Source organism: Solanum dulcamara, chromosome 4 (genome assembly GCF_947179165.1).
Source record: "Solanum dulcamara chromosome 4, daSolDulc1.2, whole genome shotgun sequence".
Classification (NCBI taxonomy): domain Eukaryota; kingdom Viridiplantae; phylum Streptophyta; class Magnoliopsida; order Solanales; family Solanaceae; genus Solanum; species Solanum dulcamara.
The window spans coordinates 71497202-71521945 of NC_077240.1; the positions used below are offsets into that span (position 1 = coordinate 71497202).

General features: G+C 38.1%; 1 long non-coding RNA gene across 2 annotated transcripts; it reads right to left on the reverse strand.

The window, feature by feature from the left end:
- On the reverse strand, nucleotides 1-24740 carry LOC129887542 (uncharacterized). 2 transcript variants are annotated; one of them, XR_008766426.1, is made up of 4 exons: nucleotides 24419-24740; nucleotides 7867-7934; nucleotides 421-7280; nucleotides 1-327 (listed from the first exon to the last, which is right to left on the reverse strand). It is a non-coding gene; the product is annotated as an uncharacterized LOC129887542 (long non-coding RNA). The 2 variants fall into 2 exon arrangements; XR_008766427.1 differs by lacking the exon at nucleotides 7867-7934.
- Nucleotides 24741-24744: the final 4 nt, after the last annotated feature.

Below are 24744 nucleotides of genomic sequence, written 5' to 3' on the forward strand. Positions count from 1 at the left end.
TTTAGAATGTAATATTAAATACATTAATATATAAGCAGTCGCCTTTTTTTTTACAACTTATCAATAAAAAGGTAACTCCAAAATTAGACATAACCATAACCAACAGATCTACATCTACTCAATGGTAATCATAACATTTTCATCTAGAGGTATAAAGATGGGTTTAGGTCTAGGCAGCCTCTGTGGGTCTTCATTGTCACTAATATAACCATTCTGATCCATTATAACTCCATAATTTCATAAAAATGAAGCATATCTCATGCGAAGGGATTTAGCAACAATCCAAGAAGATGGTACTCGTAGTCAATCCCAGAAAATCCACAATCCCTGCATCATGGTGTATCATCCATTAAAAACCTAATAACATTACATTACATTGTAAATGAATTAAAAAAAAAAAAAGAATATGATAGTACATACTATCACTTGCTTGTTGGGCTATGCCAGCAACATATTCAACTTCAAATGAGTGGGATTCGTTCCTGCCCTTATAAGATTCAATCACTGACCAGTCGATTCGATCTTTTTGCTCAAAAGAATCACTGTATTGAAGATACCTTGGCAACATTATAGCTAACATTTGCATTTCACTAGAAATTTTTTTGTTTCTCAATGAGGACATAGGATCATACACCTTTGTACACCGATCCTTCAATACAACAATCGTTATGACTCAATAAAACTCCCCATCATAATTTATCGAGACTTACACCTTATTTATCAAGTGTCAAGGCAGTCTATCACGATCCTGAACTGCTGTGATTAGACCTACACTAACCCCCTTCAGTGGGAGAATCATTATTACAGCCCAAATAAAAGCATTCGCAGATATAAACAACTAAAAGATGTAGAAACATGTTTAATAAATAAACAAAGGCTGAATTCCCACAAACTCAGAAAATATCTAGTTATCAACTTAAAACATACGAAATTTATCTCCTAGGAACCGAAAGTCGAATGTACCAAAACTCTAAAAAAATACATTGTCTAGGAAGGGGGATGCAACCACAACAAGTCATAAAATAATAGTGTTAAGAGTCTAAGTCCGGAAAGAAGGACTAGAATAAGGAGAGTCCACGAAAGCCTAAAAGAAATGGCTCACCCTTGAACTCAAGGAGCTAACGATCCTCTATTTTAGGTCTCTCAGCAGTCGTCTGAATAAGCTATGCACTAAATAAAGATAAAGCAAGTGTAGTATCAGTATAAAAAATTAACAGTGTACTGATAAGTTCATGCGGTTAGCTAGTAAGCGAGACATGCATGCGTGCGCGCGCGCGCACACACATATATATATATATAGTAGACTTAATTATCAACATCTTATAACCAGTGCCAACATGATCACAGTTCATGAATCTCAATTATGATACAATTTAACATAAGGGTTCTCTCATGAGACCTATAAGCACTTATTATATGTCAGAACGATCGGTCCAAAGTTTGTGTCGAAATGTGACATTCGATCTAAATATGTATCGGAATATGACACTCGATTCAAGTATGTGTCAGAACGTGACACCCGATCCAACATATAATTCAGCCAAAATCACAATGAATAGTTACACTTATATATCTACTAAGAACCGTTCATCACAAGTCAATGCCAGTAAGTAGTCATTTCATATAGTTCATTTTGTTCTGTCCTATTCATATACACATATCGATACAACAAAGTAATTTAATGGTACATGAATCACATACGGGAAAACAAACCATGGCCTACCTCAAAATCATGCTTTGACAACTCTAAAGTGCAGGAGTTTTTCCTTTTCGAGTTTGTTTAGCTTGTTCTTAGTCTAAAATCAATAATAACATACAAAGGATCAATACAAGGGCCTAATTTACATGAATTATAATATAATTCCCCTCTTAGGCCTCACTCAATCCTAACCTCCATCTTAGGGATATTTCCCACCATTAGGGTCGGTCCAAAACCCTCCTCCAATGATCACCAACCATAGTCTATGGGTTCTAGGAATCAAATTACAAGTTGAGGGAGTAATTACTTACCTTTGGAACAAATTATGGTGGAAATCAATAAAAAAATTCCCTAGGTCATTTCTGATCTCTTAAGAATGAAGTGGGAATGAAATAAACCATTCTGGAATTTATTTTCCAGACTTAAGTCATGATCTGTCTCGTCAGAGCAGGATAGGAGGAGATAGAAAGCTCGTAAAAAGTCTCAAAGTCTCCTATTTTACAACACACCCTCATCCTAAGATGCCTTAAAATATACCTTTCACGCCAAGTTCAATTTTGGGAGTTTTACTCACCCGAATACGATTCCATAAAATCGTACAAGATACGTATCAGCTTAGCTATCCATTAACTCAATAAAACTAGAGGTTCCATCCCCCATCCATTTCTGGATCACCTTAAACTTGACTCAAAATACGTGCAATTTTGGCCTAGGCTCAAAATTTTTGAAGTCACTACCTAAAGTTTTCTGGCCCGGATTCCTTCCCTATTAGCTTACCCATAACGACCGGAGTTGGTCATTAAAATAGATACCAATCTACGCATCACTCATCCCCGAGTGACCAACTAGGTAAAAATAGGGCTAAGATAGAGACAGAGTAATACCTGATTTGACGAACAGTTGGGGATACTTGTCTCACATGTCTTTTTCATTTTTCCAAATAGCTTCCTCTACCGAACGATGCTTCTATTGAACTTACACAGACTTAATTTATTTGGTCCTCAGCTTTCGTACATCACGATCCAAGATTGCCACTGGCTCTTCTTCATACTGAAGATCCTTGTCTGACAAAATTGAGTCCATTTAACGATGTAATCTCCATCTCCATGGTACTTCTTCAGCATGGACACATGAAACACAGGATGTACCTAAGAAAAGCTAGGTGGTAAAGCCAATTTGTAAGCCACTAGCCCTACACGATCAAGAATCTCTAAAGGAAAAAAATATAGTGAGGACTGAGCTTGACCTTCATACCAAATCTCATTACCCCTTTAATAGGTAACACTTTTAGAAGCACTTGCTCACTAGCTTAGAATGTCATGTCCCTTACCTTACGGTCAGCATACTTTTTTTGGCGACTTTGAGCTGCTAGAAGCTTAGCTTGGATGCTCCTTACCTTATCTTGGGTATTTCTTACTAAGTCAACCCCCAAGGGCTCTACTTCTCCAGACTCAAACTACCCTATGGGAGACCTACATCCCCTTTCATAAAGGGCTTCAAATGGTGACATCTCAATGCTGAAGTGGTAACTATTGTTGTAAGAGAACTCCTACAAGGGCAAGAACCTATCCCAATGTCCTCCAAAGTCGATCATACATGCTCTCAACATATCTTCCAATACTTGGATAGTCCTCTCTGACTACCAATCTGTCTGTAGATGAAAGGTTGTGCTGAAAGTGAGTTGAGTGCCTAACTTTTCATGCAACTTTTCCCAAAATTTAGAGGTAAAGTGCATACCATAGTCTGAAATGATAGAAAGAGGCACCCCGTGCAGCCTTACTATTTCCTTCACATATATTTTGCCAATCATTGTGTATTATAATCTACTCTAATCAGGATGAAGTGGGTTGACTTTGTCAGTTTATCAACAACAACCCAATAGAATCATACTTCGCCAAAGTATTGGAAAGTCCTACCACAAAGTCCATGGCTATCCTTTCCCACATTCATTTAGGAATGGACATTCTTTGAAGCAAACATGTAGGTCTTTAATGCTCCTATTTCACTTGCTGAGAATTCTAGCACTTAGCTACATATTCTAGCTATGTCTTTCTTCATACCCGACCGCCAATACAGACGCTTTAATTCTTGATACATCTTGGTCACTCCGAGATGGATAGAGTACTATAAACTATGGGGTTCGAACAACACTTTCTAAATTAAATTATCTACCCAGGAAACATAAATCATTCCCCTAAAGTTGGGCACCTTACCTGCATCAACGGCTACATTTTAGGCCTTGCCCATCAAACGTTTTCTCTAATCTCCATCAAGTTCACATACTCAAACCATTTGACTTTCATTTCTTCAATAAATGTGGGCTTTAGATCAACATTAGTCATCACCCCACCCTTTTATGAGATGTCTAGCCTCATGAATTTGGCCTCTAAGCCCCAAATCTCTATAGCCAGGGGCTGCTCATAGGCTCCAAATAGGCTAGACTGCCCATACTAACCAATTTCCAGCTTAATGCGTCTGCCACCACATTAGCCTTGCCTGGATGATACTGGTTAGTGACATCATAATGCTTGAGCAACTCCACCCACCTTCGCTACCTCAAATTCAAATCTTTGTGGATGAATACATGTTGCAAACTATGGTGATTAGTAAACACCTCACATTTGACACCATAGAGATAATGTCTCCATATTTTTAGAGCAAACACTATTGCTGCCAACTCCAAGCCATAATTTTAGAGCAAGCACTAGGACGGATGAACCCCTTATCAAAAAGTTCTTGGATTTGAGTCTTAAGCTCTCGCAACTCTGTTGGAGCCATGCAGTAAGGAGGTATAAAAATTGGACGAGTGCCCGGCTCCAAGTCAATATAGAAATCTATGTCTCTCTTAGGAGGCATACAATGCAAGTCTATAGAGAACACATCTGGAAATTCACACACTATTGGAATAGACTCAATGGAGAGAGACTCCACATTAACATTTAAAATATGGCCCAAAAAGGCTAAACAACCCTGCCCACCATTTTTATAGCTTGCAGAAAGGGTATGACCTTAGCTGGCTTAGACTTGTATACCCCTTCTCACTCTAACCTTTCCCTCCCCGGGATCTCTAGAGTCACAGTCTTAGCATTACAATTAAGAACAACATAATAGGGGGATAACCAAGTCATGCCTAAGATCACATCAAAATTGGTCATGTCTAAAATCACTAAGTCTGCCCAAGTTTGGAATCTCATGAACATAATAGGACAAGCATGATAAACATGGGTGACTATAACGGACTATCTAACAGGGTAAAAACATGGATGTGGGCATCAAGTACATTACACATCATATCAAAACCCAAGGCTTATCTTACTAAAATATATGAATAAGTAGATCCCGGATCAAATAAAATAGCAGCCATCCGGTCACAGACAAAATACTACCTGTGATTACTACATCAAATGCCTCAGCCTTGGTCTTGCCCGTAAAGGCATTAAACTGAGCTCTGTCTGTTTGACGGGCCACCTTTCTACCTAGATACGTTGTTCCTTGACCTACACTACCATTACCTTAGCTGGCCAGTAAAGAACTCTCATGTTCAGAAGATGCATGTTGTAAAGATGAGGATGTTGAGATGGATGTGTGAACATACTAGAAGTGATAAAATCAGGAATAAGGTTATTTAAGAGAAGGTGGGAGTGACATCTGTGGCAGACAAGATAAGAAAAGCGAGAATGAGATGGTTTAGACATGTGTAGAGGAGAAGTGTCAACGCTCCAGTTAGGAGGTGCGAGCGGTTGGATTTGGGGGCTATACGATGGGTAGGGGTAGACCAAAAAAGTATTAGAGAGAAGTGATTAGACAAGATATGGTGCTACTTTATATCTCCGAGGACATGACCTTAGATATAAAGGAGTGGAGGTCGCGGATTAGGGTAGATGACTAGTAGGCATAGAATGGTGTCTTGTCGTGTGTCGGTTTAGGGTGGTCATAGATCTAGGCGTGCCTTTATAGTTGTGTTGTTATTGCCTTTGATTATCGTATTACTTTTCTATTGTTATTGTTCTTGTCTTGTAAAATTTGCATTGCGTTTTATTTTTTTAATTATTCTTTTTATTCTTTTTTAATTTTTTTAATTTTTGTTTTATGCTATATATATTATTTTTCTCTCGAACTTGGAATTGTGACTTGTGAGCCGAGGGTCTTTCGAAAATAACCTCTCTACCTCCATGAGGTAGTGGTAAGGTCTTCGTACACCCTACCCTCCCCAGACTCCACTGATGGGATTTCACTAGGTATGTTGTTGTTGTTACCACCTTATAGACGTCCTCTACCACTTCCACCTCCACTCGTAAGTACCACTGCCCTGGCCTGCTCGGGTGCTAAATCTGTCCCGCGAGGGTGGGGACACTCCCACCTGATGTGCCCCAGCTCTCTGTAATTAAAATAGTTGCATCTAAAGGACGACCTACTACCAACCATAAAAGAAGCTCCTTAGCCTTTCTGGGTCAGATGTTGTTGTAGAGTACCTAAAACGTTGTCAGTAGAAATGGGCAGTGCTGACTAAATCGGATGGGTTGCAATTATTGGCCTACCTGACCCTCTAGAATAGGATCCCTGAAAGTTACTTGTACTCTTGGGATTCTTAGCCAAAGCCTTGGCCTGCCCATCTTATTGTACTCCCTCTACCTGTTTCATAAAATCTATTACCTCATTGAAAAAACCTGTAACTCATGGTTCAACTCCTTCACAAATAATCAGATTCTCTCCTTCTATGTGGTAACCAGCTAAGTAGCATACCTGGATAATGCATGGAATTTGGCCTCATAGGCGGCCACTAACATACTACCTTGCTCCAATGCCATGAATTCGTACTTTTTGCGACCCAAGGTACGCAACACATATTTCTCCGAGAAGAGGACATGAAACAGGACCTAAGTACGTAGGGGTAACACTGGTGAGGGACACTCTACATAATCCCTCAACCAGTGATTGGCCTCACCATTTAGCTGAAAAGTCATAAACTCCACTCTGTGTTGGTGTACTATCCCCAACTTATGCAACCTCGCATAGTAGTCAAGGATGAACTCATATGCATCCTCACTCTAAGATCCATGAAAGACAGGAGGCTTAAGTTTCAGAATCTTTGTGAGCATGTCATGTTCAGTATCGGTTATAACTAGGCCCATAAGTAGTCTGAAGAAGGAATCAATGCCTACCACCTCATCTACTAAAAGAGCTGCAATAATAAATGGTCGAGCAATAAGAGATGGTGATGCGGGCATGGTGGGATAGCTCCAGTACCAACCAACCTACTCAGAAAGGCTATGATCTACAACGCTAATATAGGGTCTAGAGAGAGAAGACCAATAGCCCCAGCTTAGGTGTCCTTCACCTATTCAACCTCTTTTTCCTCCACCTCCATGTTCTCTTCCAACTCATCCTGGGGTGCGGGAGGGGCCTCCTCTCTAGGGACTTCTTCTATCAGAGCCTCACCACTAGCGGGTGTTACTCTCCCTCAACCTCTACTACGTCTCTTTCTCCTGCCTCTTCCTTGTCCACGTCCTCTCACGATTGGTTCCTCATTTGGTTGGATTGGAAATGTGGGCTGGACAACATTGTAGCGAGTGTTCACCATCTGCGGAAAAGAGAGTGATAGAGGTTAGATACCATTTTGGATCACCAGATATCAATTGGAATCAAGTTATAGCACAAGGGGAAAGATTGGAGAACTTTTCTTAAAGTTTTATAGTCTCTCGAAAAAAAGTACAAACGTCTCCGTACTGTTCCACAAGACTCTACTAGACTCCTTTTGGTATAATGACATTAATAAACATAGGACTCTGATATCAACTTTATCACAACCCTGACCCACTGTGATTGACACCCACACTATCCCTCTCCTCAAGTGGGAGAACCACTATTATAGCCCAACTAACAGCATTCACAGATATAAACAACATAAAGATGCAGAAGCAGGTATAGTAAATAAACAAAGGTGGAGTTCCCCAAAACTCAAAAACTATCTAGTTATCAACTTAAAACATGCGAAATTTATCTCATAGGAACTGAAAATCAAATATATCAAAACTCTAGCAAAACATCACGTCTATAAAAGGGGATGCAACCTCAACAAGTCATAAAATAACAGTGTTAAGAGTCTAAGTCCTAAGAGAAGGACTAGAATAAGGAGAGTCCACGACAACCTGAAAGAAATGACTCACCCTTAAATGCAAGAAGCTAACGATCTTCTATTCTAGTTCTCTTAGCAACCGTCTGAATATGCCTTGTACTTAACAAAGAAAGAGCAAGTGTAATATTATTACATAAAATCAATAGTGTACTAGTAGGATCACGCGACTAGCTAATAAGTGAGACATGAACAAGTAAGTACAACAAAGAAAGAGCAAGTGTAATATCAGTACATAAAATCAATAGTGTACTGGTAGGATCACGTGGCTAGCTAATAAGTGAGACATCAACAAGTACAACACAGTAAGCGCCCCCTCCCTATATATATATATATATATATAATAGACTTAATCATCAACATCTTATAACCAGTGCCAACATGATGACATTTCAAGAACCTCAATTTATCATGCAATTTCACATAAGGGTCCTCTCATGGGACCTACAAACACTTATTATGTGTTAGAACGGGACACCCAGTCAAAGGTTTATTTCGAAACGTGACATCTGATCCAAATACATTTCGGAATGTGACATTCAATACAAATATGTGTTAAAATGTGACACCCGATACAAATATGTATCAAAACGTGACACTCGATCCAACATAAAATTCAGCCAAAATAACAGTGAATAATCACACTTATATATCTACCAAGAATTGTTCATCACAAGTCCAGGCCAGTAAGTAGTCATTTCATATAGTTCATTTTGTTCTTCCCAATTCATATAGATATATGCATACATCAGAGTAATTTAACAGGTACATGAATCACACAGGAAATAAGCTATCAACTACCTTGAAATCAAGCTTTGAAAACTCTAAAGTGTAGGAGTTTTTCCTTTCCAAGTTTGTTCAGCTTGTTCTTGGTCTAAAATCAATAATAACATACAAAGGATCAATACTAGGGTCTAATTTACATGAATTATTACATAATCACCCTCTTAGGCCTCACTTGATCCTAATCTCCATCCTAGGTATATTTCTCACCATTAGGGTCAGTCCAAAACCCTCCCCCAATGATCACCAACCATAGTCTATGGGTTCTAGGAATCAAATTACAAGTTGAGGTAGTAATTACTTACCTTTGGCACAAATTATTGAGGAAATCAACAAGAATTTGCCCTAGGTCACTTTTGATCTCTTAAGAATGAAGTGGGAATGAAATAACCGTTCAGAGACTTTTTTCCCGACTTAAGTCATGTTCTTTCCCACCACAGCGAAACCATCCCACTCTGATGGCCCCGCCATGGTAGGAATAATCCCTCTTTGGAAGGATAGATGGAGACAGAGAGCTCGTAAAGAGTCTCAAAGTCTCCCATTGTACAAAACACCCTCATCCCAAGACACCTTAAAATATACCTTTCATGCCAAGTTCAATTTCGGGAGTTTTACTCACCCGAATGCAATTTTGTAAAGCCTTACAGGAACTGTATCGTCTTGCATATCCACTAACTCAATAAAACTAGAGGTTTTATCCCCCTCCATTTTTGGATCAACTTACACCTCACCTGACTTAGAATACATCTAAGTCTGGTCTAAGCTCAAAATTTCTGAAGTAACTATTGGCTTACCTGTAACGATGAGAGCAGGTCGTTACACAGTCTAACGGCTATACTAATTTTTTGATAATATTAACAACTTTCTCCTCATAACTAGCAACAAATCTGTCCTTGTCAATGTATGTTTTGAAAAATTAATTAGCAGTGATGTATCAATATTGTGGATTAGTCTGTTGCTTCAACTTCTACTGCAGATAGTAAAAAATGGCATCCACACATAGCACACATGCATGAATAAATTATGTATCAGTTGTGTGGATGTTATTTGTACGTATACATTAGTAGGTATTTCTCAAAATATAAGTGGCATGGTTATACCTCATCATTCCAACTCTTGTGGGTTGGGACATTAGGTAGAGCCAGCCCTTCATCTTCGAAAGCGCAACTATAAAATGTAGTTGTTCGAATTCAAAACTCGAGCATTAACTTTATAGTACTCATTCTTGTCTTTCTTGTAATTGTACAAATATTAACTATAATTAATGAACATCAGGAACATTATTACTATTTAAGGGTTGAGAAATAAATAGTTGACTGACTTACTTTTGTGCATGTTACTTGTAAAGACCCTCATTTATCTATTTTGAGAATGATGACACTATTTGAGTTGGACCCTCGCCGGAAATATTATAACATTCAAATGCATTGTCGTACATCTGAAGTGACTTTTTCTCCTGCTTTTGAGTTTGAGACAAAATCTGTCGAAGGTAGAACAGATAATGGAGTGATAGGACTTGATATTTTTCCCTTTTTATTTTTATTTTTGATAATGATCTGGAAATATTTTTTCAACTTCTGTAAGACCCCGAAAGTTTAAAAGTTGAAACAAGGAAAATTTCAGGGAAAGTGAACTGCCTCAGGTGATACGACTTGACCTACGAGTCGTGGAAACTCCAACGGGTCATAGGAGTGACTCGTAGGAATGATATTGAGGTTAGGAAATTGGTCGAGTTTGGAAGGGAGTTGGCGAGTTAGTGTAGGAATTGTATAAAGTTTTATGACTCATAGGAGTGGGTTGTAGGGTCAGTGTCCGAGTTTGGTAAAATAACAAGCCTCAGTACTTTTGTTACGACTCAATAGGACGAGTCGTAGAAGAGTTTATGAGTCATAAATGGAATCGTAGGGTAAACTTTAGAGTCAAAAATTTATGTTTGATGCGACAAATTGGGTCTACGACCCGTAGAGGAAATGACGACTCATAGAAGGCCACTCTTAGGGTCTTCCGACCAAGTTTAATACGGGGTATTATTGTCCTTTTCCATTCTTGGTTTAATTAACCTAGACGGATTTTGGGTAATATTCAAGACCTATAAAAACTCATACCCTTCATATTTCCCCTACTTTCACTCATTCTCTCATAATCACCCAAAACTCCCAAATTCCTCTCCTTAAATTCTCTCAAGATCAAGGAAGAAGAAGCTAGGGTTTCAGTGAGTTTTTCAAGGTTTCCAAGCTTTCATAGGGACTTGATTACCAAGGTATGATAGGTAATCATCCATGGATTTCTTCCATCCATGGAGTCCCAAAATTTCCCTCTTTTTCAATCAATTTCAAGTTCATTGATTCTAGGGTTTTATTTAATTTGCATTGGGTCAGTTCAATTATGATTATACTTGTTTTAAATGCTTATATTATATATGAATCACTCCCAATTGCATAATTTTAACTTGATTTACAAAGACCCATATATGGTGCTAATTTCAATTATGATTATAAACTTATGATTTGAGGATTTTGACATTAAATTATGTACAAGATATGATGACTTGAATTATGATTACATATATGTTTCAAAGTATGATTTACATGCAATTTTATAACAACAGGTGACTTAGGATCCTTAAATGGTGACCTAGGAACCTAATACTATTTCTCATGAAAGTAAGATTATGATGATGGAAGGCTTTTACCCTCATTACATATATGTTATAAAAATGAGCTATCCCATGAACTATGAACTCGATGATCAAGCTTATAAATATATGTTAAGTATGATTTTCATTATATGTATTTCATGGGATTGTGACTTAGCACCGAATGAGGCTTGAGGAGGGGGATTGACCTACGGAGTCCTTATATAAAGTATTTAGTCACATAACTATGTGCCACCATAGGTTACCTTTATGGCCTAACTAGTGGATCCACATATAACACATGTTCATGACCCACCTAGTGGGGTAGATTTCTACCTTGGCAAGTAGGGTTCTCTTTTCCCCGATGTACGGGTAGACATTGAGATTTCATATTGTAGCTCACATGGTCTTATTGTCGGTTACGGTTCTATCCCACATATGTATGCTTTTATAATGTACTTCTTATGATCTTACTTATGTCTTTCAAATGCTTTGATCATCTATGATTTTACTCATGTCTTTACCTACCATATATGGCATGTACATCACTCTATTATTTTATTACATGTTTTATATATATTGCATGGCATGCCCACATACTTAGTACATTCAAATGTACTAACGCATACTTTTGCCTACATTATATCAAAATGTAAGGTTGGACAACCATTCCTCTCCTCATCTCTATGGCTAGGTCGAGATCTATTTCCTAGTGTTTAGTGATTCCTCATTCATCGAGGGTGAGACTTATGACTTCTTTTTATTTCAAATATATTTCCTTATAGTGAGGGTGAGCTAGGGACATGTCTTAGCCCCCGCTTATTTTAGAATCTTAGAGGCATTATTGGAGAAAGTATATGTCGAGGCTATGTTATCTTATCCCTTTCTTGTTATGCTATTATGTTTGGACTTCTCATTTGATCTTTTGCTTATTTATGGTTTATCAAGTTACCTTATGTATGCTTTTGATATGCTAAGAGGCTAGGTTGGAGCTTCTTGGATTTCGATCGTCGTATCGCACCTAGGGCCTAACTTGGGTCGTGACAAGTTTCTAAACTCTAATGGCGCTAAAATCTTTTTTGATGGAAAGACACCCATATTAGATGTCAATTCCTTAATAGTATCTCTCAATGCATTAACAAGGTTAATAAATCATCATGTTTTTACTAATATTCTTTGCATTGACATAATAGTATTTGTTAGAAGAGGAAGCAACAAAAGATGACGTGTAACACCCCGAGCTATTCTAACTTATATCAATGTTGAGGATCCCACAAATCTAAGAAAAAGTCACTGGCCACTGGGATATGAGTGTCATCTACGATCCGTAGAATGTTCTATGAGTCGTAGGGAGGATTCATAGACCCCATCAGGACTTAGTGAAATTTTTGAGAGTTGAGACACTTCTACAAGTGGCTTCTACGACCCTATAAGTTTCTATGGATCATAGGAAACATCGGTACACCAGGTATCCAAACCCAGTATGTAATGATATTGAGGGTCATTTTTGGAAATTCTTGAGATATTTCCATTCCCCCCCTCTCATTAGTTTTTCCGAGTGTTATTTGACCAGTTTGTGTAGTTGGTTTTGATAAATTCTTAATTGGTTGGGAATTGTGCTATTTTTTAAGTGTTAAAGGTTTATGTTTCTCCAAAGTCTTCAATACCAACCGAAGCTACGGATCTCAATATGGAATTCTATCAGATCCATCAGCTTCGAAATGGGAAAATTAGTCTAGGAGTGCTTTCATTTTTTAAATTCGGAGTTGTTTCATGAAATTGAGGTCCTAGGATGGAAAGTTTAGTTTTAAATGAGTTTGAATTGACTTTGGTCAATATTTTGAGATCTAAGCATCGGTTGAGAATTCTATCAATTTTGTTGCATCCAGAGTGTCGAGTCTGGTAGAATATTGACTTTGAGTCTCGAAACCTTAATTATCATTTTGAGATTTTAGGTCAAAAGTTGAATTTTAGGCCGAAATGGAGTACGGGAGGATAGTTTCATCATAACGAATTCTTTTTGAAAATTCGACGATTCCATTGAGTCCGGGATGTCGAATTGAGTGAAGTAGAATATCCGGGTTATTTTATCGGACACCAAATGATTTCTGAGGGTCCAGCCAGAGTATTTTTGGACTTGGCTTGCTGTTGTAATTTTATTTCTGGTACATCTCATTTCCTTCTTCACAATCGCGGTGGTCAGGCCCGCGTTCACAGAGAGTTGACTTCGTGTTCCTCGCGATCGCGTCTGGAGACCACAAGATCGCCGAGGTTGTCTTGTCAGTGCTTCACGTTGAAGGCACCTTCCCTACGTTTGGGGTTAATGACCCACGATCGCGATGAGTAAACAGGTTTCCTGAAATAGTAACTTTGGGACTTGGCTTATTTTTTCCATTTCTTCCATTGTTAGTCGATTAGATCTTAGAAAAGGAGATCCTTGGGATGATTTCTTGAGTATTCTTGTGTAGGTAAGCATCATTATCATCTTTAAATCATTTTCCTATCAAGTTTCCATTCAAAAATCATTCAAAAGCCATAATTTCAAGGTAGGTTTTGGGGGGGTTTCTCCCCAAATTTCTAATTCGATTTTCTTCGATTTCTCACTGGATTATTGGTCAATATTTATGGATTTTTCACCCACAAACTTTCCTCAATGAGTAGAACGTTTTTTTTAAAAGAAATTTCCAGATTCGATCTTTTTCAAAATTCATCGATTTTTGGACCATTTTACCTCCAGTTCTGAAACTTATCATTATGGATTTCATTAGACACCTTATGTTGTGAATATTTCATTCTTGATAGTGTATTTTCAATTCGAGCGTTGAATTCAAGGGTTGTTCGTCCAATAAAAGTGTTCGAGTGTAGTTTTGGCAATTGAGGTAGGTTTGACTATCTTTTTTGAGACTAGGGTGGGGTAATTAGTCAATCTTATGTTATAGACTATGGGTTGAAGTTGTAGTGTAGATTGAAACTGTGTAATTATTTGTGATGCCCGTGTGGGGCTTATCTGTGTGGTGTAGCCCATATGGAGGCCTTATTCTTACCTGCATTGAGAACATGTAATTCATGAGTTAATTGTGATAGAGGGATGAGGAGACTATTTGACTTGAATACCCGCCTGAGGGGTTAAGTTAGGGGTTTTTAGCGTAATTAGGTATTGGATTGTATCCGGAAGAAGGTGAACACTTATTTTAGTAAAATTTCTTCCTATTGCTATCTATTAAGGGTGAATATTATGCTTATGCTGAGTTTAGAGAACTTGAACCTTATTTCACATGTCGAGTATAATATTACACTCATGACATATGTATTGTGATGCACACATTCTCATTCATTTACATCATTGATATTGGAAAGTTGAGAACTGTGACAATCCTTTTTGATATAGAAAATATGGCATCTTTTTTTATCCTTGACCATGAGCTAGGTGGCAAGTTATTAAGATTTGTGTTTTTCAGTATATGGACTGTGAGTCCCCCATGGGTACTTGTATGGAAGGTATATGACATGTTATGTAATAACCTTGATTCCACTATACCGTCAAAATATTACATCATCATATTGCATTGATATTTGTGATAGTTGACTTATCTGATTAATTGTGATATCAAACTGTACTTATGTGTTTACTTTAATCGTGCGTTCTATATAAATTGGCGGCACTGAAGCCGGAATGGGACTTTTCTGTATACAAGTGGAAATGTTCCTTAATTTATTTCATAGATTTAATTAATTTCTTATACTCAGTCAGTTAAACTTACTGAGTACATGTGGATTGTACTCACACTTACTTCTGTGTCTTTTTTTATGCAGATTCTAGTCAGGGCATTCTGTGTGGCTACTGATTCTCTAGCGGACTTTATATCCCCAGATTAGTGGTGAGATCTCGAAATCCGGATCGTCACTAGTCTATCTTTATTTTTCTCATTCTTTAGTTCCTTTTGGAGACTTATATGTATTTACATATTCAAACATTGTATTAGATGCTCTTATACTTATGACATCTGGTTTTGGGATTATTTCTTTCCTATCTTTCTTTTCATTTAAATTGTGGCATGACTTCCCTTTGAGAATCTCATATGAGTTTTAGTTTGAGGCTTACACATCGAGATTGGGTTCGGGATGTGTTCCATTATGACCTCAGTTTTTGGGTCGTGATACAGTGTTAGACCCATTATACGAGCCAAGTCTACGACCCGTATAAGGGACTTGTAGACATAATGACACTATTCCAATAGCTACTGGAAATTATACCTAGACTCTACAAAAATAGTCTACGACCCATAGCAAATTGTACGGTCCGTAGAAAGGGTTCGTAGATCCTGTAAGGGGGTCAACTCACGATGATCTAACCCACTTCGATTGCCTAGCATTTAGACTCAACTCTTTTTTTATTTTCCCTCAATTTCATTTCACACTTACAAAATGCCTACGAATATAGAAACACACCAGCACGTACAGGAACAAGTCCCAACTTTGTATTAAACTCATGCCACAAAGAAGCACACAAAATCAACCTTACAATATTCTGACCCAATGACTCTCTGCCTGTACCATTAAATAGGCCACAAGACCTAGTTACATTCCAGTCATGTGCCTTCAAAGTTAGTTGACATCTCCAACTGATAGGACAATATTCAAATTCGAATTTGCAAACTTATCTAAAATGTTGACAAAGGCCAAAATGACAAGAAACTGCCCAACCGCCCAACTGCCCACGCATGTGCGAGGCATATGCGAGCAGCCTTCAATTTTGGCACTAAAATAAGTCTCTAGCCACCCAAACTCGCGCCTGCCTACATGCCTGCACTGTGCCCAGGTCCTGCCGCGCACAACTTGCCATTATGGTCTAGTTTCCTCAGCTTTTTCCCTTTCATCCAACACTTAGCCCACACTTGTTTAGCCATGACCTTGCCACGATCATAGCCTTGCATTGCATTAGCTTGTCCAGCCCTTGTCATGCCTTAGCCACTTTTTGCCTTGCATGCGTTAGCCTTGCCGTAGCTTGGCCAGCCCTTATCATGCCTTAGCCACGTCTTGCCTTGCAAGCTTTAGCCACGGCATTGTCAAAGTCTTGCCAATTGAGCTTAATCTTGACTGATTGCATTGGGCCTTAATTAGACTCATCATGTAAATCTCTAGTCATGCCCGATCCATTCAAACCATCAAGCTGAGCGTCTAACAAACTTTCCCCACCCGATGAGCTAATCGTCCTCGATGAGGCAGAATCTAAGTATGTCTTTCTCTCGTCGTTAAATTGCCACAATGATAAACCTTTCTCCCATGTAGCATCACCTACTGGCTTCTCTCTCCATTGAACTAGAAATTCTCTTCGCCGATTCTTCTTGCTTTCACCCAAAGTCCTATGATCCAGAATCCTCTTAAGTTGTTCTTCAAACTGCTTTCTTATAATAGGAGGAGCATGTCTGGTTGCTGACCTTGTTGGATCCTCAGCATCTTCATGAAGAGGCTTCAGAAAACTCACATGGAATGTCGGGTGAATTTTCAATCTTTCTGGAAAGTTTAACCGATAAGCAATTTCACCCACCTTCTCTATGACTTCAAAAGGTCCATCATATTTTGAAATCAGTCTACGATGAATCATCTTGCTACTGATTTTCTTTCAGATTTGGGGAGAGTTTTAGCAACACCTTATCCCTAACCTGAAATTCCAAAGCACGCCGATATTTGTCAGCATATTTCTTCATTCGTTTTTCTACTTTCCTCAAGCTGTCTTGTGCCTCATCTAGCAACTATTGCTTGTCTAGCGCATACCTGTAAAAAGCAGGGCAACTGCCTTGTGATTTAGACTTAGCAACTTCTAGTGGTGTGTTAGGTTGAATGCCCAATACCAACTCAAACAGACTCTTCTCTATTGTTGACGACCTATGCAGGTTGTAGCAGAACTGTGCGCTGTCCAGCAACTCAACCCAATTCCTCTAACTTGCAGTCACATAGTGTCTAATACATTCTTCAAGCATATGATTGATCCTTTCAGTCTGTCCATCAGTTTGTGGGTGGTTTGCCATTGAGAACTTCAAATAAGTACCCATTATTTTAAACAAAGCAGTCCAAAATTGACCAGTAAACCTAGTATCACGATCACTCACAATATCCAATGAAACACCAAAATTGTTCACAACATTATTATAGAATAACTCAGCAGTTATTTCAGAAGAACAAAAAGTAGGGGCAGCAATAAAGATACCATATTTTGAGAACCTGTCAACCACAACCATGATTGATGCTTTGTCATTCACTGTTAGAAATCTGCTAATGAAATTCGATAGAGGCTGAAGTAACACAGCTTCTTTCCTTCTTTCTGTCTTGTTCGGTTGACACACTAGACGTGATTTTACATAGGCCTTAATGTCATCTTCCATCTTTGGCCAGAAATAATTTCGAGACAGCAATGCCATCATTATTTCAACACTTGGATGCCCAGCATAAACAGTATCATGTGTCTCTTTTAGGAGTTTTCTTCGCAGTCCATCACCTTAAGGAACAACGATTCTCCCTCCTTTGAAATAGAGTAGATCGTCCTCGATCCAATACCGTCTAATTATACCCTCCTTCACTTGATCCATCAACTTAACATAAAATGTATCATATGCAACACTAATTTTGATCTTATCAAGAAAATCAGATTCAAGTCTAGTAATTGTATAAACAGCAGCAAATACGTCTTTGCAACTTAGTGCATCAGCCACTTAAATTTGCTTGCCTGGTTTATGTACCCACACAATGTCATGTTCGGCCAATATCTCCTGCAATCTACCCTACTCCGAACTCAGTTTCTGTTGAGTTTTGAAGTACGTATTAGCCACATTGTCTATCTTGACAACAAACTTCGTCCCAAGTAGATAAACCCTCTAGATTAGAAGACAATAGAGTACTGCCACCATCTCCTTCTCAAGAGCAAAATACATTTACTCCGCAGGATTTAATTTTTGGCTTTCAAATACAACAGGATGTTCACCCTGCACCAGCACACCACCAACAGCATAATAGAGGCATCAGTATGTACCTCGAATGGAAGATCAAAGTCAGGCAGCCGTAATATTGGTTCAGATGCAATGGCCTTTTTTAATGAATTAAAAGCCTTCTCGCTTGATTTTGACCAAACCCATTTCACATTGTTCTTTAGCAAATTCGTCAATGGGGAAGCTTTCTTTGAATAGCCTACTATAAACTTCCTATAATAGTTTGCAAGTCCTAAAAACGATCTCAGTTCTTTAACCCTACTGGGTGCTTGCCATTCTACAATTGCCCGCACTTTCTTAGGGTCCATGCGTACTTGGTTTTCACTTACCAAATGGCCTAGAAATTTTATTTCATGACTAGCAAACTCACATTTTTCATCTTGACATAGAGTTGATATTCTCTAAGTTGTTGCAACACATTTCTCAAATGCAGCAGATGATCTTCTAGAGTCCTACTATATATGACTATATCGTCTAAGTAGACTACTACAAAGTCATCAAGATACTCATAAAGTACATTGTTCATTAAGTTGCAGAAAGTAGTCGAGGCATTAGTCAGCCCAAATGGCATTACAAGGAATTCATAGATACCATATCTACTGACATAAGTGGTATTTAGGGCATCCCCCTTAGCAATACGCACTTGCCAATAGCCAGACCTTAAATCTAACTTAGAAAAATAACTAGCCTTAGAAAACTATCTAGCAAAACTTGAATCAGTGGCACCGGATACTTGTTCTTCATAGTCACTTTGTTCAATTCCCTGTAATCAACACACATCCTAAAAATGTCATCTTTCTTCTTTTGGAACAGGATAGGCACACTCAATGGAGTCATCGAAGGCTAAAACATTCCAGTATCAAGCAACTCAGACAATTGCTTGCAAAGTTCAGTCAACTCCAATGGGGACATGTGTTAAGGAGGTTGTGGCGGTGGCACTGATCCAGGAATTAGTTCAATCCTATGATCAATATCCCTCCTCAGAGGCATCTCTTTAGGCAGTTCCGGAGGCATCACATCCTTGTACTTAGCTAGCAACTTAGCAATAGCATCTGGAACTTTAACCTGCATATCCGGCTTCACTTCAACCAAGGCAGCAAGATAAGCTGGTTCACCCTTCTTCAAGCCTATCTCAAAATCCATAGCAGACAGTAGTGCAAACAATTCCAGTATTCTTCTTACTTGCCTCGTCAAAACAGTGAATTTCTTTCATGAATCAAGGGTCCTTCTCACCCATAAACATCAGAACATCTAAATAAGGAATAGGAATAACTTTGAATTTCCTCATACAGTCAATTCCCAATAACAAATTGAAATTATTAAGAGCTACAACAGCCAGATTATGCACACCAGACTAGTGCCCTATTGTTAGAGGCACGTGAAGAGCCATGTTATAGCCTGGTTGTGCGGTAAAATTGACTGTCTTCATCCTTGTTGCACAGTCAGACACCTTCAAACCATACTCTTTGATAAGTTTCGAGGCAACAAAAGTATGAGTCACAATAATATCCACCATCATAATCACACTCTTGTCTCCGATCTTTATGTCAATGTACATTAGAGTCCCATAGGCGTCTGATAAATCATCCACCATTTTAGTAGCATTTATGTAGGCAACATCAGCAGCAATATCTTCAGCAGTGTCCATTTTACTAACACAAGACAAAGTGTTTAGCAAACGCAAAGGATTAACATAAGCAACAATTTCTTGTCCCTCTCCCTTTGTTTGTTTCTCCTCTTCGACCAGTAGAGCATTTATTTTGCCTTGCTTAGGACAATTCCTTGCTTAATGGCCTAGTTTCTAACAAGTCCAACAAACCTTTTCACCGGTGGGATTTCTTTAACTGGATGATGCAACATCCATCTTTCCCTTTCCTTTGTCATTTCCTTCTTGCCTTCGGTTGTCTTTCTTTCAATCACTACCCCTCTCATTCCTCTTAGTCTTAGATGAAGGAGTTTGGTCAGTAGTGGTACTGTTAGACCATAAATCAATCAAGGCATCCATTGCAGTAATTACACTTGGCATATCTTGGACTTTCTTCCTGTGCAATTAATTTTGTGCCCACCCCTGGATGCCAGAAATGAAGTTATGCAACTTATCTTCATCTGACATGTTTTGAATGTCCAGCAAAATTAATATGAATTCTTTCACATACTTAAAAATGGATCCCACTTGTTTCAAACGTTTCATCTTGTACCTAGCAACCCAAGATTAGTTACTTGTAGGAATTTCTCACAAAGTGCATCCCTAAGTTTCTCCCACGTATCAACCTTGGGCCTGTTTACACTCTCATCATTAGCATTCATTGTCTGCCACCACAGAATAGCATCACCACGAAAGTAACGGACTACAATAGTCAACTTGTCATTTGTAGGGACACAAGCACTAGCGAAGTAGTGCTCCAGATCCCACAAGAAATTTTCCGATTCTTTGGCACCACGAACACCATCAAACGACTTGGGTTCAGGAACTTTGATCTTGGCATGTTCTTCGATCCTCTGGGCAGATTTGCAATATCCAGACGAAGGACTGTCACCTCTGTCTTCAGATCTTCATTTTCCTTCTTAAGGTCCTCAATTTGTGTACCCACAGACTAATGAAAAGCCTGTAATTTGGCCAACTGGCCATCAACATTGCCACGATAAGTCTGGATCACTGCATTGATGCCCTGAATTTGTGTCAGAACATCAATCGTGCCTTCATCGCTTGTTGTCATGCCTAGAATGGCCTCTAATTGTGCAACATTTTCCCATAAGTCATTGTAACTATTTTCGCCAGCCATTGTTAGTGTCGAAATCCTTTTCTCTGATACCAGTTGTAAGGGAGTCAACTCACAATGATCTAACCCACTTCGACAGCCTAATACTTAGACTCAACCCTTTTATTATTTTCCCTCAATTTCATTTCACACTTAGACAATGCCTACGAATATAAAAACGTAACCAGCATGTACAAGAATAAGTCCCAACTTTGTATTAAACTCATGCCACAAAGAGGCACACAAAATTAGCCTTACAAAATTCTGACCCAATGACTCTCTGCTTGTAACTGGTCTGCTTGTGCCATTAAATAGGCCACAACACCCAGTCATATATCAGTCATGTGCCTGCAAAGTCAGTTGACATCCCCAACTGATAGGCCAATATTCAAATTCGAATTTACAAGCTTATCTAAAATGCTGACAAAAGGCCAAAACAGCTAGAAACTGCCAAACCGCCCAACTACCCACGCATGTGCGAGGCACACGCGGGCAGCCTTCAATTATGGCACCAAAATCAGTCTTTGGCCGCCCAAACTCGCGCCTGCCTGTGTGCCTGCACTGTGTCTAAGGTTCTGTCGTGCACAGCTTGCTGTTGTAGTCTAGTCTCCTCAGTTTTTACCCTTTCGTCCACCACTTAGCCCACACTTGTTTAGCCACGATCAAAGCCTTGTCTTGCCTTAGCTTGCCCAGCCTTGTCATGCCTTAGCCACGTCTTACCTTGCATGCCTTAGCTTGCCCAGCCCTTGTCATGCCTTAGCCATGACTTACCTTGCATGCCTTAGCCACGACATTGTCAAGGACTTGTCAATTGAACTTAATCTTGACTGATTGCATTGGGCCTTGACTAGTCTCATCATGTAAATCTCTTATTATGTCCGAGCCACTAGAACCATCAAGATGAGAGCCTAATAGATCTCAAGTCCAATTTCCTTAGAACAATCCTACAAACATGTTGTACGATTCATCTTAGGGTCTATGACCCGTAAGAAGGGTCTATAGACCCAATATGACAAAATTTAGTGAGGTCCAATTTTGAACCTCAGTTCCTACGAGAGGGCCCCTACGGACCGTAGAAATGGCTCAGAGACGGCCAAAATAGTTTTTAATGAGGGATAAAATCATCTTTTTCCATTTTTTTCAAACCAAAATCCTAACATTTTTAGATTAAAATAAGCCCCATATCAGTACCCCATGATGTTTTTTCTCTCATTAACACTTCACAATATTTTGAGAGCAAGAATTGGAGAAGAGAAAAGCTAGAATTTGAGTGTTTCAATCAAGTTCTTCGAGTTTTGCTTAAGATAATGATCTTCCAGGTATGTAAGGCTATTAATAGCATTGGAATGAGTTCGTCCACGTGCCCTACATCTCAATTCCGTAATTAAATAGTTCGAGCTTGAGTTTCAATCCCGTTAAATTGAGTTTTGAGTTAGTTATCAAATCCCTTACTGAGTTCTCTATATTTAATTCTATTGTGATGATTTCCATGATTTGAGCTCTTGAATTGTCGTTCATGTTTACACTCACATAAACCCTAGTGAGTATTGACATTGTACTATTTCATGCATTATTTTGAGTTTAAAGAATGATTTAAAATTCATATCTTAGTCGAAAAAGGAGCTTTGAGCATAATTTATTTCTTGAATTTTGAAGTCTTTCATTCACTGATTTTGAGCATGATTCTTATCAAGTTTAATGAGTTAGAGTGTTATGCATTTATTTTGAGATTGAAATTGAGAATCTCAAAGTTATATTCTATGCATATACTGAGTTTGAGAAGTGTAATTATATTAAAGAGAAGTTATGAGTTAAGAAGAGTTGAGTTAAATTGAGTAAGTCCAATGAGACTAATGAGATACTATTTTGAGTACTTACACTCACTTGAGTAGATAAGCATAATGAAACATTTTTGGAAATAGTATTGGACACCGATTTGAGTAAGAGTTTAGAAAAACTCAAACCCCACAAACTACATAGCCAGCGTAAGATAAGATCGTGCCGTTGGTTCGGGCGATTCCCCACTTCAGTCCATGATACATACTTTTATTAGATCCATGTGATGAGTTTGTGTCCCTTATCCTGGCAAGGTATTGGACGACTGTGGCAACGAGAATAATTTATTGTATCATCACGATGCATCATATTGATGGTTATCAGTTAGAGAAACTCCTCAAAGAGAAAATATTATTTCATACTGAGTTACATTTATTCATTTATATTTTATAAAGCATTGTCTTATTCTTATTTTGAATGTTTTATTGAGTTGAGTTACTTTAGTATTCATTCAGTCTATTTTTTCTTGAGTATGTTTCCTTTCAGCTATTTTACATACCATACATTCCATATACTGACGTCTTTCAATGATGCATCATTTTATGAAGCAGACATATGTGTTAGAGATCCTCAATAAGCGTATCTTTAAAGATCAATCCTTTTCGTCTTTTGGTGAGATCTCCTTACATTCGAAGGAACTCTTTAGTTTATTCAGTATTTACTTATTAGTTTTGAGGTAGTCGTGACCTATCCCGGTACCTATTCAGAGTTAGTTTAGAGGCTTCATAGACACAAACAGAGTTTAGAGTTCAGTCAGTCTTATTTTCAGAGTTATGTTTCTGAACAATCTTTATATTTATTCAGAGTATTTTGAGAAGTATTAATTACATTCTTTGCATGCTCATTTGAGTTATTTTTTGCCGTGAGTTAAGTCTTTCGCTAAGTAGTTTGCTAGACCAAGGGTTCGCTTGGAAAACAACAATGATTTCTGAGTCGGACACGCTTAAGATATAGACTCGGGGTGTGACATGACGGTACTGCTTTTTTCACATTGTATTGAACATTTGTTTCTCTTCCTGACATTTTATTTACAAGGCAAATAAATAAGGGTTAATAATTGATTCAAAAATAAGGAGTATCAGCTTATTTAACAAATACAAAAAGTGAAAAAAAATTCTAGAAGATGTATCATATGTTGCAACATATGAGTGACATATGTGGCAACAAATAGATCAACTATTGAAAGAAATCAAAATACTTAACTCTATATTTGTACCAACATATGAATCATCTGTTGCAACAAATAACCTTCTTTTAACATATGAGTTATAAACTGTTGCAACAAAGTTTTAGAATTTTTAACAAAAGAATTATTTTTCACTATTTGAACAACCATTGTGCTCAACAAAAACAACGGAAAAAATGAGTTTTTACTGAGAACGACAACAACACATCATATCACATATTCATATTCAACAAATGACTGTAAAGATTTCCCAAAAATTAAGATTTTTTGGGTTTCTCCATTTTCTTTCATAAACATGAAACAAAAATCCATTAACATAACTTTTGAAGTAGAAGATTTAAGTCAAACGAGTTCTTATTCACAAATCCTAAAAAAAATTTAGAAAAAAAACGACGAAATCTTACCTGATTTAAAAAGATATCGATGAAGAAAAAAGTAATGAAGCATCGACGTTGAATTTTTCGAAATTGTAGCGGCCGTCGACGACGAGGCGACAAATCTGTTGTAAAGCTATTGCCACAGCTGTTGAGGATATAGAGGGGGAGATGTTCGTCAATTATTCCAAGATAGTTGACAAAGATTTTTTAAAATTTGTTTTTATATTTTAATTAAATGGGTAATTGACGAATAGGGTGTGTTGGGTATTTTGGAAAAGTTTTTTTTTTTTTTTTGTAATATTAATTTCATCCCCCAATTAACTTAAATAAGTTTTTAAGTGACTTTGACCCGC